Here is a 13,663-nt window from a genome sequence, read left to right as displayed (position 1 = left end):
CCTTCAGTTTGCCAGCTTTTTCTTTCTTCTAATATATCCAAAATGGCATCGTTACTTGACTTTCTCTAGGAGCTGATATGCTGGAGGCACAGATAGAGATGAAAAATGACTCAGCTCAGGAAGTCTTGTTTGTAGGCAAGGGGAACATTTAGAAAATTCATCAAAGGTAGGTTTGTCCTTTCAATGATCCCTTGAAGGAGATGATAGCTCACTCTTCAGACTTTAGGCTTGACTGCCTTGGTTAAATGTGTTTTTCTTAATGGACAGTCCCCTTTTGTGGTGTGGCAAATATCATTTTCATAAAGATTCAGCCATCTGTGTCGGAGAACAAGTAGGTTTGCTATTTTGCCCTCAATACTCTATAGCATTTTCTCCTTTCAACTTTGCTCTCCTCTCATGTGCTTTCCTTTGCATCATAACCATTGTAGGTGTTTCGGTCCTGGGATAATTATACTACTCTTTATAAGAAAATGATTGGGGGCAGCTAGGTGGCACAGTGGATAGAGCACTGGCCCTGGATTCAGGAAGACCTGAGTTCAAATCCGGCCTCAGACACTTGATACTTGCTAGCTGTGTGACCCTGGGCAAGTCACTTAACCCCCACTGCCCCATCAAAAAAAGAAAAAAAAAATGATTGTTGTTGTTTTTCAGTAGTAGTGCCTGACTCTCTGTGACCCATTTTGGGTTTTCTTGGCAAAATACTGGAGTGGTTTGCCATTTCCTTCTCCAGCTCATTTTACAGATGAGGAAACTGAGGCAAACAAGATTGAATGACTTACCCAGGGTCATGCAGCTAGTAAGTGTCTGAGATCAGATTTGAACTCAGGAAGAGTAGTCTTCCTAATTCCAAGCCCAGTGCTCTATCCACTAAGCCACCTAGATGCCTCATAAGGGAATGAAGTACTAATAATATTTAAAATTTTAATTGTGAACTTAATCATCAACAGAGCAGAAACATTTCAATATATTTAAAAGAACATATATATATATATAAGAAATTAGATTTCTGTTATGTAGAGTTCGTTGTTTTGAAATATAGGTATATTTATATACCTGTACATAAGTGTATATAAATATGGTTCTCCAAGTCTTAGTGAAGTTTTAAGCTATCACATACATATGCATACACTTCAACAGGGTAACAAAATATATTATAAATATTTATATTAAAACACATAATTATATATATTTGCATTCTATATTACTTATGTAATAGACTATTTTGCAAATAGTCTATCATATTCTACTATTATGTATCATATATTTAATATATACTATATATTTTAATACCCTGTATGTGCATATATGTGGGTATACATATATACATATACATACATGTGTGTATGTATTCTATTTGTTTGAGGCAGCTAGGTGGTATAGTAAATAAAAATCGTTGAGGCTGGAGTCAGGAAGATCTGAGTTTAAATCACCTCAGACACTCACTAGCAATGTGACCCTGGGCAAGTCATTAACCTCAATTCCCCCAATTCTAAAACGGAGAGCACAATTGCACCTATTTTGCAGGGTTGTTGTTGTGAAAATCAAATGAGATAATGTTTGTAAAATACTTAGCACAGTGCCTGGAACATAGTAAGCACTATATAAATGCTTCTTTTCTTTCTTCATGTTTCCTCATGTGCATTTTTCTTCCATGAGGTTTTTAAGGTCTGAAAATAAGCTAGTTACATATCCTTTGAAACCACTAGAAGGTGATATAATATATATATATATATATATGTGTGTGTGTGTGTGTGTGTGTGTGTGTGTGTATAAAATATAAAAATATAAAATATACTTTTATATTCCTCTGCTATATTCAGGGGTGTCTCAGTTCAGTTTTAAGGTTTAAGAGCTTAAATAGCATAAACTTTTAATAGCTTAAAACTGTACTCAAACTTTTGGAACATTCTATATTTATATTAGTGAATTTTTTTACACGTAAGCCCTCACACCATGGACTAATGCTGTGCTTACTGACAATTCATTTGGTTGTGGAGTCATTGAAGATCCTTGGAGCATGTTTAGGCACTGGGGGTACAAAATGAAAACAGTCCCTGCCCTCTTGTACTTTTCATTCTAATGGGAGGGAAGGATATAGAAAATATATCTTCAGGGCAGCTAGGTGGCGCAGTGGATAGAGCACCGGCCCTGGAGTCAGGAGTACCTGAGTTCAAATCCGGCCTCAGACACAACACTTACTAGCTGTGTGACCCTGGGCAAGTCACTTAACCCCAATTGCCTCACTAAAAAAAAAAAAGAAAAAGAAAAAGAAAATATATCTGCAGTAAGCGCAAAGTAATTTGCCTGTGTTGCAGTTGGGGTGGAGGTAATTAAAATTGGGAGGACTGAAAGGTCTAGAGTAGGAAGGGACACTTGATGGAGACCTTGAAGTGATCCAGGTATCCAAAGAGACAGAAGTGAGGAAGGAGAGTCTTCCAGGCATTTTCAAGAGTCTGTGCAAATGACCCAGAAGATGGATTGTTGTGCACAAGCAAGGCCCATTTGGTCTTCTGATAATTTTTTTTTTTTTGGCAAGGTATTGAGGTTTAAGTGACTTGGGCAGGGTCACACAGCTAGTAAGTGTCAAGTGTCTGAGGCCATATTTGAATTCAAGTCCTCCTGAATCCGGGGCTGGTGCTTTATTCACTGTGCCACCTCTTCTGATCATTTTTGAATCTACTCATAACATTACTCCAAAAGAAATATAAAACTCCAAGTAAATGTCTTCTGAAGAAGAGAGAAATAGTTTACACATGAGTGGTATTCAAAAGAATCAGGACCTTTTTAGTGCTTTGAGATAATAATAGTTATAAGGACACTGCTAAGTAATTTTCAATTTAGCTTTCAGGAACTCAGTCACATGAATTCGTAGTACCTGGGACTCCTTGGCTACTCCTATCTCTAAATCTCTGATGGGATAAGCTTATACTCAATACCACAGCACATGAGTCCCCACCAGTACTTTATTCTTTTTTCTACTTACTACAGACTTAAGAAACACCAACAAACATGAATATTTCAGTGGCCCAGGGTCACACTGCTAGCAAGTGTCAAGTGTCTGAGGCTGGATTTGAACTCAGGTCCTCCTGAATGCAGGGCCAGTACTTTATCCACTGCACCACCTAGCTGCCCTGTGAACTCTTGGTTTTGTTGTTGTTGTTGTTGTTGTTGTTTTGCAGGGCTATGGGGGTTAAGTGACTTGCCCAGGGTCACACAGCTAGTCAAGTGTCTGAGGCCAGATTTGAACTCAGGTACTCCTGAATCCAGGGCCAGTGCTCTATTCACTGAGCTACCTAGCTGCCCCTCGTGAACTCTTTTTTTTTTTTTTTTTTAGTGAGGCAATTGGGGTTAAGTGATTTGCCCAGGGTCACACAGCTAGTAAGTGTTAAGTGTCTGAGGCCGGATTTGAACTCAGGTACTCCTGACTCCAGGGCCAGTGCTCTATCCACTGTGCCATCTAGCTGCCCCTTGAACTCTTAATAGATAGTATTTTTAACCATATATTGACCTTAGAAGGATAGTAAGATAATTGTCTTCTTTGTGTTCATTCTGAACTTTTGATTCTGTGTAATTCTTCTTTCCTTTCCTTTCCTTTCCTTTCCTTTCCTTTCCTTTCCTTTCCTTTCCTTTCCTTTCCTTTCCTTTCCTTTCCTTTCCTTTCCTTTCCTTTCCTTTCCTTTCCTTTCCTTTCCTTTCCTTTCCTTTCCTTTCCTTTCCTTTCCTTTCCTTTCCTTTCCTTTCCTTTCCTTTCCTTTCCTTTCCTTTCCTTTCCTTTCCTTTCCTTTCCTTTCCTTTCCTTTCCTTTCCTTTCCTTTCCTTTCCTTTCCTTTCCTTTCCTTTCCTTTCCTTTCCTTTCTTTTCTTTTCTTTTCCTTTCCACGGGGCAATGAGTGTTAAGTGACTTGCTCAGGGTCACACAGCTAGTAAGAGTCAAGCATCTGAAGCCGAATTTGAATTCAGGTCCTCCTGAATCCAGAGCCAGTGCTTTATCCAGTGTGCCACTCCAGGGCCGGTGCTCTATCCACTGCGCCACCTAGCTGCCCCATCTTCTATTTAATTCTTAATGTAATTCTTAATTGAATGTAATTATTAATGTACTTTTTTCTCTTTCCTTTTTTTAAAAAAAACTCTTTGATTACCCACCAACCCAAGGCTTCTTTTAACAGAACAAATCAGATAGCCATGAATTCAAAGCAAAAGATGTTTAATGAAACAGAAAAATTAGGCAAAAACAGGGATTTGAATCAGGTATTAAATAACATTGAACTTATTCCCAAATAGTTGCTGCCTCTGTTATGTGTCTCCCCCCCCCCCCCCACCCCACTACCCTCCAGGGATCCCTGATCTTGGTTCCCTATTAACCACTCTGTCTCATCAGCACAGCAGGATGGAAATATATCAGTCACACTTGAAAAGCTACCTAGAAAACTCACCAAAATTCAAGGAAATGTTAGGTTTCTTTGTGCAGAAACCACACTATCACTGAAACTTAAATCAGGTCTTCAGAGTCCTAAGAATAGAAAAAAAATGCCAAAGGTCAGGTCACAGCCACCATTTTCTTTTTTTCTTTTACTTCTGAACTTACATGTCAAATAAATTGAGCATTTCCCCCATAAAAATCAGAATAGAAAAAAGGGTTTTACCCAAAACTATCCATTTCTATTACATACAACTAGGATCATTTCAATTCCAAAGCTATCAACTTTTGTGATTTTTTTCAGACCTTTCTTCTTTTCTTTTCTGTGCATTTAAAAAATATATATATGTCCCCCTTTTCTTTCTTTCTTTTTTATAAAACAACTTTATCCTTGGGCCCACATCCTATTCCATCTTTACCTGCTACTATTGGAAAAGAAAAAAGAAAAACCAGACCCTTGTTTTAAAAAAATTCCCACATTTGTAATGTGTGAAGTTGTATCTTGTTCTATACCCTGAGTCCATCACTTCTGTCAGGAGGTGGTTAGCATGCTACACCATTGTTCTTCTGTAATCATGGTTGGTCATTATCTTGATCATAGTTCATAAATCTTTTAAATCTGTTTACCTTTACAAAGTGTTCTCCGGTTCTGCTGCATCAATTCTTTTTTTGTTTTGTTTTGTTTTTGCAGGGCAATGAGGGTTAAGTGACTTGCCCAGGGTCACACAGCTAGTTAAGTGTCAAGTGTCTGAGGCCGGATTTGAACTCAGGGAGTCCAGAATCCAGGGCCGGTGCTTTATCCACTGCACCACCTAGCTGCCCCTACATCAATTCTTACACAAGTCTTACCAGTTTTTTCTAAAACCTTCCAGTCATTTCTTATGGTTTAATAATATCACATTTATATATTATTTCCTAGTTGATTGACATTAGTTTAGTTTCTAGGGGTTTTTTTTCTCTGACAAAAAGAAATGCTATAAACATTCATGTTCAAATGGTTTCTTTTCTTCTTTGATCTCTGTAAGGTATAGGACTACTGTACCCTGAGTTAACAGGTGGTCCCAGTTTAATGATTTGATGGGTATTATTCCAAATTGCTTTCCAGAATGAATGGGTCAATTCATCGTTCCCCCAACAATACGTTAGTGTTTCTGTTTTCCCTAAATTCTTCTAACAATTGTCATTTTCCTTCTTTGCCAATATGACAAATCTGAACTGGAACCTCAGAGTTGCTTTAATTTTAATTTCTTTCACTATTACTGATTTGGAATATTTTTCTTATGGCTATTGGTAGCTTTGATTTCTTCCTTAAGATCTTCCTGTCCATATTTTTTGACCACTTATCATTTGGGGAATGGCTCCGGTTCTTTTAAAAACCCAGGAGTTCCGAGTTCTAACCTCTCCACTACTAATGAATTATGTAATTTCAGACAAGTCATTCCAACTCTCTAAATCTCATTTTTATAATGAAGAGAACAGACTAGATGGTTTTTAAGGGTCATTCAACATGAATTCCATGGTCCTATGAAGCAGTACAAACACAGTACAAAGTGGGTTGATAGTGGGTGAAGGAGGGATCAAACCCATAGAATTTGCCATGAACAGCTTACTGTCATAAGTAAGTTTTGGGTCAAATTTGGAGGACAATAATGGATATGGATCAGCACAAAAGAATGGGAACATCGCATTCACAGGACCATGGAGATACAAATGAGTAAACTCTATCCAGAATGGAAATTACTTTGGAGGAAATGGAGAAGCTATTAGATAAGAGATTGGAAAGATGGATTAGTTGATGGGGAGTCTTAAAGGTAAGGCAAGGAAATTTAATCTCTCTCCTTAAGTCCCTGAAGTCCTGCAACATCAAATGCCTATGGAGAATTTCATACTCAGCATGTCCAGGATAGAACTCATTATCTTCTTCTCAAAATCCACCCTCTGGGATGACTTTCCCTATTTCTCCTAAGGATATCACCATTCTTCCAGGCCCCTAGGTTCTCAACTTTGGTGTCAAATCTAAATCTTCACTTTCTATCATACTGCTTATCCAGTTAGTTACCAAGACCTGTCATTTATGTCTCAAAAATATCTCTCAACTCTGTCCCCTTCTTCCCACTCACATGGTTCACCCTAAATCAGATCTTCATCATCTCTTTCCTGGACTATTTGAATAACCTCCTAATTAGTCACCTTACCTTAAGTCTCTCACCACCCCAATCCTTCCACCAAATAGCTGTCAAAGTGATTTTTCTAAAACATCATTCTGTGATCTAAGACAATTCCAAAGAACTCATGATAGAAAATGTTCTCTACACCCAGAAAAAAAGAACTGTGGATTCTGAATGCAGATTGAACCATACAGTTTCTACTTTTTGGCTATTTTTTTCTTCTTTTTTGAGGTTTTTACCTTGTGTTCTGATTCTTCTTTTACAATATGACTAATGCAGAAATGGGTTTGTTTGGTTTTGTTTGGTTTTGTTTTTTTTTGTGGGGGAATGAGGGTTAAGCTCAGGGTCACGCAGCTAGTAAGTGTCAAGTGTCTTAGGCTGGATTTGAACTCAGGTCCTCTCGAATCCAGGGCTGGTGCTTTATCCACTGGGCCACCTAGCCACCCCCAGAAATATGTTTAATGTGATTATACATATATAACCTGTATCAGATTGCTTTCTGTCTTGGGAAAGGGGGAGGGAAGGTAGAGAGGGAGAAAAATTTGGAACTAAAAATCTTATGAAAATAAATGTTGAAAACTATCTTTACATGTAACTGGAAAATAATAAAATACTTTTATGATAAAAAATGAAATTAATGTTTTAAAAAAGAATGCAGTAACATTCCGTTGCAATTCACATGTTATCTGTAAATAGGTGCATTTGGAGAATCTCATAACCTACATGGAATCCTTCTTTGATGTTGCCTTTGTGGCAGTTCTCAATGAAATAAAGTAAATGCATTAAAAAAAAACCCATCCTGTGCTAGGTGGCACAGTGGATAAAGCACCGGCCCTGGATTCAGGAGTTCCTGAGTTCAAATCCGGCCTCAGGCACTTGACACTTACTGGCTGTGTGACCCTGGGCAAGTCACTTAACCCCCATTGCCCTGCCAAAAAAAAAAGTAAAAAAAAGAACCACCCCATCATTCTGAACACATTAATCCCCTTCTCAATGAATTGCAGTGATTACTTACAGAACCAAATATAAAGTTTTCTGTTTGGTATTTAATATTTTCCTCAACTTGGCCCCTACCTACCTTTGCAGGCAATCAGTCAATAAGCATTTAAGAGCTTTCCAAGTTCCAAAAACTGTGCTAAATTCTGGGGAAACAAAGAAAGGTAAAAACAAACAAAAAACCACCCCTGTCCTCAAGGAGCTTACATTCTAATGAGAGAGGCAGTGTAAGTAACTAGTCATGAACAAAAGATGTGTGTGTGTGCATGCATGCATGGATGGATGTATATGTATACATGTATGTGAATGCACACATGCACACTAGATGGAAGGTAAACAGAAGGAGAAAGGCATTAGCAAATGAGTGAAGTGATAAAGGTGGAAAGACAAGGAAAGGACTCTTATAGAAAGCAGACCTTGAGGTGAGTCTTGAAAACTGTCAGGGAAGCTGAGAGTCAGAGGTGAGTGGGCAATTTTTCAAGCATGGGGACAGCCAGCACAAAGCCACAGAAGGTAGAATTTGGGGTGTGAAAAATAGCAAATAGGCCAGTTTAGTTAGATCATAGAAAATGTGGGGAAAATGGAAACATAGGATAGAGCAAAGTTATAAAGGGCTTTAAATGCCAAACAAAGGACTTTATATTTGGTCCTGGAGGCAATAGGGGCCACTGGAGTTCACTGAGCAAAGAATGTGACATGGTTAGATGTAAGGTTTGGAAAATCACCCTGGTAGTTGAGTGAAGAATGGATTGGAATGAGGGGGACTCGAGGTGAGAAGACTGGTTTATTAGGCTTTACCCTGACCCCCCTCCCCAACTTCCCCCCCCCCACTAGCAAGATTGGCCTTTTAAAAACTTTTAATGCTACTTTTTTTTTTTTTGGTGAGGCAATTGGGGTTAAGTGACTTGCCCAGGGTCACACAGTTAGTGTCAAGTGTCTGAGGCCGGATTCAAACTCAGGTCCTCCTGAATCCTGGACTGGTGCTCTATCCACTGTGCCACCTTGCTGCCCCCTTTAAAAACTTTTTTAAAAATTCCATTACATGTGAAGACAATTTTAACATTAATTATTATTTTAAAAATTTTGAGTTCCAAATTATTTCCTTTCTCCCTCACCTCCCCCATCCCCCAAATAGCAAAAAATTTGATATAGGTTATATATGTGCAATCATGTAAAACATATTTCCATATTAGTCATTTTGCGAAAAAAGACAGACCAAAAGAAAAAAAAACATGAAAAAATAAAGTAAAAAATAGTAGCTTCAATTCTCATTCATATTCCATAAGTTCTTCTCCTGGATGTGGATAGCATTTTTCATCAGGAGTCCTTTGGAATTGTCTTGCATCATTGCGTTACTAAGAATAGCTAAGCCATTGACAGTTGATCATTGCACAATGTTGCTGTTACTATGTACAATGTTTTCCTGGTTCTGCTGACTTCACTTTGTATCAGTTCATGTAAGTCACATCAGGTTTTTCGGAAATCAGCTTGCTCATCCTTTCTTATAGCATGATAATATTCCATTACAAAGACTGGCCTTTTTATTGTTCCTCATATTACAGTGCATCATCTACTGCTTTTTTTTCACTGGTTGTCTCCCATGCTCTGGAATGCTCTCACCTTACCTCATTCTTCTAGAATCCCTAGTTTCCTTCAAATCTCAGCTGAAGTGCTACCTTCTTCATGAGGTCTTTCCTGATGCCTCCCACCCCCATCCCACAATGTGAATTTTGCAGGGACTGTTTCACTTTTGTCTTTGTATCTCAGTGCTTAACATGGGGTCTGGCATATAGAAGGTGCTTAATAAATGTTTACTGGTTGATAATAGATAGAGATGGATATAAATAGATAGAAGATAAATGAGAGAGAATGCGTAGAATAATGAAAGATAAACAGCGACAGACGGATGGATATAATTGTATTTATAGAAGATAAATGATATAGAGGTATAGATAGAATGATGATAGAGACATAAATAGATGTACAGAGAAAGAAGATGCATGGATGGATGGATAGATAAATACAGATAAAAGATAAATGATAGGGATCTAGATGGAATGATTGATAGAATGTAAATGATAGAGATATAGATAGAATGATGATAGATTTAGATAGATAAAGAGACACAAAGAGATATAGAGAAATGGAAACTGAATGATAAAAGATAGTGATATAGATAGAATGATAGAAATATAGACAGAAGATAGATAACAGATATAGATAAAGAAAATCATTGTAGAGAGAGAGAAGATAAATGATAGAGATATAGGTGAAATGAGAGATAAATAGATACAGACAGATATATATAGAGAGAAGATAAATGATGGATGATAGAGATAAAGATAGATAGGAAGAATGTTCTCACCAAGAGTAAGCCAATATATGTGCTGCTTCTTCTTGTTCAGTTGTGTCAGACTCTTTGTGAGACCATTTGGGGATTTCTTGGTGAAGATATTAGAATGGTTTACCATTTCCTTCTCCAGCTCATTTTATAGATGGGGAACTGAGGCAAACAGGATTAAGTGACTTGCCCAGGGTCATACAGCTAATAAGTGTCTGAGGTCAGATTTGAACTCAAGTCTTACTGACTCCAGGCCTTATGCTCTATTCCCTATATTACCTAGCTTGAACAGGGTGCTAATGCACTAATGTTGAAAAGCACGTCATAGCTAACAGAAGTAAATAGGAAGGATTGCAGGCTATATTTAAGGAAAAAGCAAACTCTCCAGAAGGCTTTTGGAGGTATTGAGGTCCTAAACTATGGATACAGAGGTGACAATGTAGCAAGTATATTGAAGGAAGTATTTTCCCTTTTTGATAGCAATAAGACATACAAGGTAGGAATAAGGTTGGTGAAGGTAAAGGAAAGATCCAAAGATGATTTCAAGGTTTTCAACAAGTGTGAACTGTGCTTGGATCAGCTTGTGAAGTCTGGAAGGTTGTGTTTCAGAACATCCCTCCATATAAAGTTATGTTTATACTATACTGTTATCTATTAAGTGTGCAGTAGTATGATGTCTAAAAAAATATACAAACCTTAATTTTAAAAATACCTTATGGGGGCAGCTAGGTGGCACAGTGGATAAAGCACCAGCCCTGGATTCAGGAGTACCTGAGTTCAAATCCGGCCTCAGACACTTGACACTTACTAGGTGTGTGACTCTGGGCAAGACACTTAACCCCCATAGCCCTGCAAAACAAAACAAAACAAAACAAAACAAAACAAAAAACCTTACTATTAAAAAATGCTAACCATTGTCTAAGCCTTCATCTAGTCATAATCTTTTTGCTTGTGGAGAGTCTTGCCTCGATGTTGATGACTGCTGACTGATCAGGGTGGCGGTTGTTGAAGGTTGGGGTGGCTGTGACAATTTCTTTTTTTGTTTGTTTTGCAGGGCAATAAAGGTTAATGAAGTGACTTGCCCAAGGTCACACAGCTAGTAAGTATCAAGTGTCTGAGGCCAGATTTGAACTCAGGTACTCCTGAATCCAGGGCCAGTGCTTTATCCACTGCACCACCTAGCTGCCCCACTACAAATTTGTAATAAAAAAAAAAACAGTATCTGCAAAGTGCAATAAAACAAAGCACAGTCAAATGAGGTGTGCCTGTGGACCTAGAACTTAGCACAGTGCCTATTATATAGCCTAATAAATGATCCTTGACTGACTGATTCTGCCAGACTCAATAAGATAGAACCCTCTGACAAGGCTGTGTCAGTGAAGGAAGCTTCCCTCCTCTCCAATCAGTATCTTAGAGTTCCTTGAGCTGTAAGGGCCTTCAGAGATCCTTTAGCCCACTTTTCTTTCACTTTGCAGATGAGGAAATTGAGTCTTAAACAGGGTTAGTGACTTATCCAAACTCACACAGCAAGCTGTGGCAGAGCCAAGGTGTAGAGAGGAAAGGGCACAAGTTCTGGAGTGAGAGGACCTAGGTTCAAATCCTACTTATGTTGGGCTTATGATTTTGTCAGCTCTGACGAGCCTGTGCCCCTCCCCAATCTGGGCCACTGCTACTCAAGCCTACCTCCTGGTTCCCAGCAGGGGGTGAGAAACTCAAGTTCTGCCTCAGCACCAGCATAGACCCCTGTAGTCTCCCCCCTACCCAGGGCTCAGCCCTCTCACCAGACTGTGAGCTTAGTTCCAGATGACACTGGTGCTTCAGCTGATTAAGAGGCTCTGGGAGTCTCCTTCTCTGGTGAGGCCTTCCTGAGACTGGATCTGTGTCAGTTTGACTGTGCAGTTGGGCTCCACTCCTGTCCTAGCACAGCAGCTCCTTCCTTCCAACCTTCCAAGCCGTTCTTGGTTAGAAGATGATTTCAGCACATTCTTCTGTGGGTTTTGTTGCTCCAGGCATTGTCCTATGGCATTATTTCTTTTTTTTTTTTTTTTTTAATTTTTAGTGAGGCAATTGGGGTTAAGTGACTTGCCCAGGGTCACACAGCTAGTAAGTGTTAAGTGTCTGAGGCCGGATTTGAACTCAGGTACTCCTGACTCCAGGGCCAGTGCTCTATCCACTGCTCCACCTAGCTGCCCCCCTATGGCATTATTTCTGTGTTTTTTGGAGTAATCATGTCATGAGTTCAAGAGCTCACTGCTTTTCCTCCTCCATATTTGCTCCACCTGGGAAGTCTGTTGTTGGGCTTATAATTTTGAGTAAGTCACTTAATCTCTCTGAACCTCAGTCTTTTCATCTGGAAAACGAGAGAGTTGGATTAGATGGTCTGTGAGAAGTTCCTTCTAGTTCTAGGCCTGCTTTTCTTTCCATTTTCCTTGTCTTCATAACCAGCTTTTGTTGTTTAGTCATGTCCAATTCTTTGTGACCCCATTTGAGGTTTTCTTGGCAAAGATTCTAGAGTGGATTGCCATTTCCTTCTCCAGTTTATTTCACTGGTGAGGAAACTGAGGCAAATAGGATGAAGTCACTTGCCCAGGGTCACACAGCTAGTAAGTGTCTGAGGTCGGATTTGAACTCAGGAAGATGAGTCTTCCTGATGTTAGGCCTGGTGCTCTCTCCACTACACCACTTAACCATCCTCATAATCAGCAGTTCAGGATTATTAGGGTCCTGTGAGCTGTTTGGTATTCCAAAGTCAAGTCCTTTTACAGCAAATTCTAACTCCAAGTTATATATGTTTTGTTGATTCCCAAAAAAAGTGTTTTGTCTTTAATGATCCCACATTAGAATGGTCCATTAATTTTTATGTCAAGAAATGTAATTACACAGCCAACTTCAAACCAAAAGGGCTAAATTTTAGGCTATATAATCTTAACTGTGGCCCTTAAATAACACATTTTTAATATGCAGTGCAGACTACTAGTCACATTTGTTTTTTTGAACCAGAGTGAAAAGGTTGAATGAAAAGCATCTGTAATCCTAATGGTAATCTAAATCTCATATGCTAAACTGACTGAAGCTTTCCAGGGAAGTACTTGCTTATTTGGTCAAGTAATAGAATAATTCCTTTTCCTGACAAAGGTCTGTGTTGTGATTACTCTCACCCGCCCACAACAGTGGAGAGACTCATTAAGCTCCTGAACCGTGAGTAATGGGCAGAGCATGAGTAGGGCCCAGAATACTTGTTTACCATATAGAAACTGGCCACTGGCTGCTCTTCTTTGTAATAATTCCCTTTTCTAAAAGTGAGTTAAAATTGTCACTTTTATTGTCTTTTCCCCAGGACACTCTCGGGTGCAGATGAAGATTTAAGCAACAAAGTGGGGCAGCCAACAGATGTCCATCTGTGATTATTTCTGCAATGGTTCTAGTCCCGGCAGCAAGAGAGTGAAGTTGTTAAAATAGAAATCCAGGTTGGCCTAACAGGGAAGAATGTTTCCTTTCCTAGACACCATGCTGGATCTTGTTATTTTCTTTCTTTCTTTCTTTCTTTCTTTCTTTCTTTCTTTCTTTCTTTCTTTCTTTCTTTCTTTCTTTCTTTCTTTCTTTCTTTCTTTCTTTCTTTCTTTCTTTCTTTCTTTCTTCTTTCTTTCTTTTTAAGTGAGGCAATTGGGGTTAAGTGACTTGCCCAGGGTCACACAGCTAGTAAGTGTTAAGTGTCTGAGGCCGGATTTGAACTCAGGTACTC

At 38.9% G+C, this 13,663-nt stretch overlaps 1 long non-coding RNA gene across 1 annotated transcript in view; it reads left to right on the top strand.

Annotated features, from left to right (window-relative positions):
• The window catches only part of LOC122749384, a 30,390-nt gene that overhangs the window by 17 nt on the left and 16,710 nt on the right, over window positions 1–13,663 (top strand). The window contains exons 1-3 of the long non-coding RNA XR_006355674.1: window positions 1–166; window positions 10,976–11,020; window positions 13,259–13,388. The exon at window positions 1–166 is cut by the window's left edge and continues 17 nt beyond it. This is a non-coding gene — a long non-coding RNA (uncharacterized LOC122749384). The remainder of the gene's footprint in view (window positions 167–10,975; window positions 11,021–13,258; window positions 13,389–13,663) is intronic.

The sequence above is a fragment of the Dromiciops gliroides genome, chromosome 3 (genome assembly GCF_019393635.1).
Source record: "Dromiciops gliroides isolate mDroGli1 chromosome 3, mDroGli1.pri, whole genome shotgun sequence".
NCBI classification, from domain to species: domain Eukaryota; kingdom Metazoa; phylum Chordata; class Mammalia; order Microbiotheria; family Microbiotheriidae; genus Dromiciops; species Dromiciops gliroides.
Note: the sequence above shows the minus strand (reverse complement) of the source record. Positions and strands in the feature narration are given on the sequence as shown.